The following is a 6,407-nucleotide window of genomic DNA, read 5'->3' on the forward strand; positions in this document are numbered from 1 at the left end:
GTGTGTGTGTGTGTGGGCTCCTGGAAACTGATAATCTGATCAAATGTTGGCTTTTGTGCTTACTGCTTGATTTCTGTGTATGATTATACGCTGAGAAGTTATTAATGAGAATATGAAGATGCGTGTACAGTAAACAGCTTACTGCGATTATGAGCTCAGCATGGGTGACAATCCAAAGTGGTGTAAACACCGTCTGTAAACACACTCTGGACTTCTGGCAACATGAAGCTCATTATGGGGTGAGCGTGATCAAAGGTTTGTGGCACTGCTGATCCTGAAATCTGTTTTGGATAACAACAAGCCTGGGAAAGAAGATGTTAGACATTAAAAAGCTGCTGTCTCAAATGAAATCAGAGGTAAAGACTGAGACTCCTTGAGCCTGTGTAAAACGGATACACTGCATTGCTTAAAGTATTCACTCTCCCATCCAGATCAATGAATTCAGGCCTTTCAATCACTTCCATGGCCACAGGTGTATAAAATCAAGCACCTCAAGAAATTTCCTCACAACTAAATATCCCGCTGTCAACTGTTAGTGGTATTATAACAATATGGAAACAAGTGGGAACGATAGCAACTCTGCCATAAGTGGCAGACTGTGTAAGGTCACAGTGCTGGGTCAGCGGATGCTGAAGCGCATACTGCACAGAGGTCACAAAGTCTGCAATTCAGTTCAGTTTTATTTTTATAGCGCCAATTCACAAGGTAAAGAAAACAGAGAAAACCTCAACAATCATATGACCCCATATGGGCAAACGCTTTGGCGACAATGGGAAGGAAAAACTCCCTTTTAACAGGAAGAAACCTCCAGCAGAACCAGGCTCAGGGAGGGGCGGTCATCTGTCACTACCGGCTGGGGGTGAGTGGATGACAACAGGACAAAGACCCGCTGTGGAAGAGAGACGGAGATTAATATTAAAAAATAATTAAATGCAGAGAGGTGACTGAAGAAGAAGCACTCAGTGCATCATGGGAATCCCCCAGAAGTCTAGACCTACTGCAGCAAAACTAAGGGAGGATTCAGGATAACCTGATCCAACCCTAACTATGTGCTTTATCGAAAAAGTTTTAAGCCTAATTTTGAATCAGTCGCCACAGACCTCCAGATTTCATGTGGCCTTCAGATGAGCTGAAGAACAGTGTGTAAAGAGCTTCTTTAAATGGCTTTCCATGGCCTGGGCCATTGCAGCACCTCTGTTCTTTTAATTTTAAAACATATTTCACTCTAGAATACTTTGGTATACAAAGGAGCTCAACTTAAATGCAGGTACCCAGGTCCTTTGGCAAAACAAGTCCAAATCATCACCCCTCCACCACCGTGCTTGACAGTATTAGGTGTTTGTGCCCATGTGCTGTGTTTGGTTTTTGTCCAAAGGACATTGTTCCAGTCTTGGAGTTTGTTCAGATGCAGCTTTGTACACTAAGTCCTGCTGCCATGTTCTTTTTAGAGAGGAGAGGTTTTATCTCGGCAATCCTTCCAACCAAGCAATGCTTGTTCACTCTTTTCCTAATTGCACTGTCACAAACATGTAATATTTAACATGCTAAGTGTAGAGTAGAGTCTGAGATGTAACTCTTTGTTTCTTTTTCAGACTCTCTGAGCATTGCACAGACTGATCTGGGGGTGAAATGGTCTCTATGTTTTCCACTTGAGAATCTTTCTCACTGAAGAATGATGGGCTTCAAATTATTTGTAAATGCCTTTATAACCATTTTCAGACTGATGGGGAGCAACAATTGCTTCTGTAAAATCTCTACTGTATTATATTTCCTCCTTGGCATTTTGTTGCCACACACCTGAATGCTCCAGAGCAGCAAACTGCCAAAAGTTCTGCTTTTATAGAAGTGAAAACAGTTTCTGATGATCCATTCAGTTAATTGAATCCATTTGATTCACAGCACCTGGCTGCTACTTAGCCTCTTAAGGGTATTTATTGTAAGGGTATTTTATAGTTATTGCTATAGCAGCAGTAAGTCTCCACAGAGTCGTATGAAAACAGTCATTTTTACATTATTATATAATACTTGTTTTTGTATAACTGGTTTTATGGTGTTTTCTTTCTTTGCTGTTTTCTTTCTTTATTTACGAAATTTTCGTGGCAGAGTGGTGCTCTGATGTAATGGTTTTATCCATAACAGCACACTTAAAATTGTGGATTTCTACATTTTATTCATTCCATCACAAAAACCACTCAGAGCACCCTGGCTGCAGAAACAAGTTACCTCTCAAACACCGGGCTGTATTGGAAAAATATTGACAACTTGTAATTAGCAGGGTTTGTTATGAAAGTCTCATTGAGTCGTGTTGTCATCATGATGGTACTTGCTCTGGTGCCCCCCCCACTCCATGTTGCTGATTAGGCTGAACTGTGATGATGTGTACTCCAGCATGCTGAGCCATTGAGTATGAGAATGTGTAAACCTGAAACTCAATTACACGTTACAAGCTCATCTCCCTGTTAAAAACCGTGATTTAAAAAAAAACTGCCTCGGTTACCTGTTAAATAAACATCGTCACTTTTTTTAAGTAAATATACTAAAATATGTTTTTAAAGAACCAGATAATGAATATTAAACTATAAATTTAACTCAGTTTCTTTGTGAAAGTGTGAGAAACACAGTTTCTAAAAGAAAATTTGCTTGCACGAAATTCAAGTGCAGAAATGTGCATGTTTCATGTGGACTGTGCCATGCGCATGTACCCCTCCCACCCTCGGGTGCGGTTCACTTTTGTGTAAAGCACCTAGCCTGAGGGCTGACGTTACCAGGTTGTGTAAATAAATTAAAGCAACAAATTATGTTTAAAAGCTTCTCCCTCAGGCCAGGGAAAACCAAGATCCATTATTCATGGCTCTTACTGCCGGGAATCTAAAGGCAGGTGTGTGCGTGCGCGCGAGTGTGTCTGTCGGTATTTTTTGTCAATTATTCAAAGATTAACCGCCCTTACCTCATCACATTATCTTGCTGATGAAATTGAATATCATTTACATTGTGAAACCGGTAATGAAACCACAACAACGGGCACTGCTCCTTTTCACGCCGCAGTAAATGGAGAGATTCTGGTTGAAATCTGATGCCAAAAACAAGTAAAAGCTGACATTTCAGCTCACTTTCCATCAGATATTAGTGAAAAGGGAGAAAAGAAACAGAAGAGACAACATAGCAAGAAGACAAAAGAAAGCCTTGAAAAACCTCCTATTTAGGGGCTTAAAAAATAAGAAGTTCATATTTTGGTGATAATTTAAGTAAAAAAAATGTATTAGAGCATAGGTGTCAAACTCTGGCCCGCGGGCCAAATTTGGCCCGCAGCCTAATTACATTTGGCCCGTGAAGCCATACCAAATTACTATTAGAGCTGGCCTACTGGTATTATACAGCTAATATATATATTGTTTAGTATTAAGCTTTGCTTGTTCCATATTCAGTTTTCCAGCAAAACTTATTTGAGTCCATAAGAAAAGATTCATTCTTATATCTGGAGGAAGATTTTTTTTTCAATAAATGTTAATGTTAGCCCACAACTTTGTTCCAGTTTTGAATTTTGGCCCACTGTGTATTTGAGTTTGACACCCCTGTATTAGAGTAACTGGATAGAAGCTCTACAGTGTTTTCCAGTCAGGTGCGTTATAATTCTATCAGCATGCACAGGTTGGGGGAGGTTTAAAAGGATCTCCAACAGCACTTACTTCACACATGACCACACCACTCTAGCTTCACACTGTAATATATTAAATCCTAAAATAGAAAAGTAGTATCAGGTAAATGATAAGTGGTAGGAACGTTTGTGCTGGAGTTGCTGTTGGCTGGGGGAGGAAAAATAAGGAGGACTCACTGGAGTAATACATGGCCCTCGTGCATCTGTGTGTTATGCCTACAGTTAAATAATATACACCCACATTAGTAGCAGAACAACAAATATTAAAAGCAAGTTAAAGACTTAAAACATTACTTATTTTTGCTTCTTTGACTGTCATGTGTAAACGTGTTGCTAGCAGTTAGCGGACCCAAATTGCAGACCCTGAGACTGATTCAGAACTCACACAGTTTGTGGTGGGGCTCGGGAAACTAAACACAAAACAACTGAAAACACAGTCTAAACTGAAATCTAGAGCTTAATAGTTACGTCAGTCCTGTCGATATTTGAATCGATCCGCTGCTCAAAAGGCACCTGGTGTGGCAGCACAGAGTGGGCTTACGCAAGCTTGGCAAGTACCCATGTATTTTCCTTTGCTGCTTCTGTTTGTCTGCACCTCTAATACACCCTGTTATTACAAAATATGTATTTCATTTATTTTAAAGAAAAACTCAAAGATGAAGATCATTCTGAAGTTAAGAAAATCTAAGAAAAGCCACATATGCCCTGTTAATCGACACAAAAAGACTTACAACATGCTAATCCAAGAGTTTAGAGTTGCTAACCTTTTTATGTTTACTATCTAATTTTTCTGCAATAAAGTGGACAAGCTTATTTCCCCATTTACTAAATTCTTCATTTAATCCGCAGTAATGTGATCATTGTAAAGCAATCCCATTTCTCATACTGCGTCCTTTTGTTTAAGGTGGTGTATATAATCAAACTTCATTAACACTAGTCATCATTAGCTACTAAATCATCATCTGGTTATAGTATGCATTAGAGAGAATGGATGCTACAAGTCCTAACCTCTCCTAAGGTAAGTGACTATTTTTCATATTCACTTATAGCTATAAGCATGCAATGATGAGAAAAAGCCTGGGATAAAACTGTCTTGCATAATTTCTATTTAAAACTCTTCCTAAGCATGGTTTGAATAGATAATAATGGATAATGCAATGTAATTTAGTGAATCAACTCCCTGTTCAGTTAGATTTTCTACTACACCAATGTGCTCACCCCAGCGTGCTTAAAATCCATTACAGCTGCAACAAAGTTATGATTTCATTATAATTTCAATTTAAGTTCATGATTTCATTATACTGGAAACTCATTCCCAAAATACTGGTTACCAGCTGCAGCAGTACGGCTGGTATTGTAATAACCTTGTGTATGTTTGTGCATGTGTGTGATCTTTAAGTATTTATATGCCTTACTGCAGCCTTTTATCAATGCAATAGTGTTGCAACCATCTACAGTATATTCACCAAACTTTTTAGGTTTTTAGTTTAGTTTATGCTGGATTCACAGATGTTAAAATGCCTGAAGGACTGGAAGTTAGAATTAGCTCATTAGCATTTTTGTACTTTAAAAGAACATTAGCTGATGCAGATGAGCTAGGTAGGTTACCAGTAGCCAAAACTGATGATTAAAACAATTTAAAAACCAACAATATGTAGCACTTGGTAAAGTGTAAAGCTAAAATATGTCTAAAACATTGCATAAATCTGTTGGTATTTGGGCTATTCAGCCATATGTTTGGGTTTTTTGGCTGCTACATGTTTCCACCAGTAGAGGGCAGTCACGGCAAAAAGAAAAGAATAATGTTCTGTAAAAAAAGAGAAAAGCTTGCTTGGGTTTTGTATGTAAAAGCCACGGTTCTGGAGTACCCAAATAAACTGGGTTTGGTGTTTACACCAAGTTGTCCTGGAGTGGTGTAATAAATACAGATTTTTATAACCTCCATAGCCTTAGCTAAAAAGTTAAACATTGGCTAAAATTTAGCTAAATGCAAATGAATCCCAAGGCTGTTCAATTTTAACGCATATGTTTAGTAATATCTGACTCAAAAAGAGCATTTTTATTTTACTTTTACTAGCTAGTGTAGGTGCTAGACCATCTAGACCAAGGTGAAACACTCATGAATTATTATTGTTAATTAATTAATAATGGAGAAATGTTGGCTCACTCTTCTTAACGTTGTTACTTTGGTTCATTTTGTGGACATTTGTTTATGCAAAACTCTCTTAAGGTCCCATCACTCAGGATGAGGTCTGGACTTTGTCTCAGCCATTGCAACACCTTGATGCTTTTCAACCACTTTTCTGTAGATTTGCCGCTGTGCTTGGGGCGAACGTGGCTCACGGGGTTGGGAAGCGCATCTGTAATCGGAAGGTCGCCGGTTTGATCCCCGGCCTCTCTGTCCTGGTCGTTGTGTCCTTGGGCAAGACACTTTACCCTACCGCCTACTGGTGTTGGCCGATGGCGCGATATGATATGGCAGCCTCGCTTCTGTCAGTCTGCCCGAGGGCAGCTGTGGCTACAACTGTAGCTTGCCTCCACCAGTGTATAAATGCGAGAGTGAATGAATAGTGGCATTGTAAAGCGCTTTGGGTGCCTTGAAAAGCGCTATATAAATCCAATCCATTATTGTGTTGCATGATGCAATTTGGGCCAAAGCCGCTGGAGCTTTTTTTATGATGTTTTGTAAAAGGATGATTGAGTTGTTTTCTCCTTTATGTATCTCTCTTTAACCTGTTCTTCTGCTCTGCTT

The sequence above is a fragment of the Simochromis diagramma genome, unplaced genomic scaffold, assembly GCF_900408965.1.
Source record: "Simochromis diagramma unplaced genomic scaffold, fSimDia1.1 OVJJ01000802.1, whole genome shotgun sequence".
NCBI lineage: Eukaryota > Metazoa > Chordata > Actinopteri > Cichliformes > Cichlidae > Simochromis > Simochromis diagramma.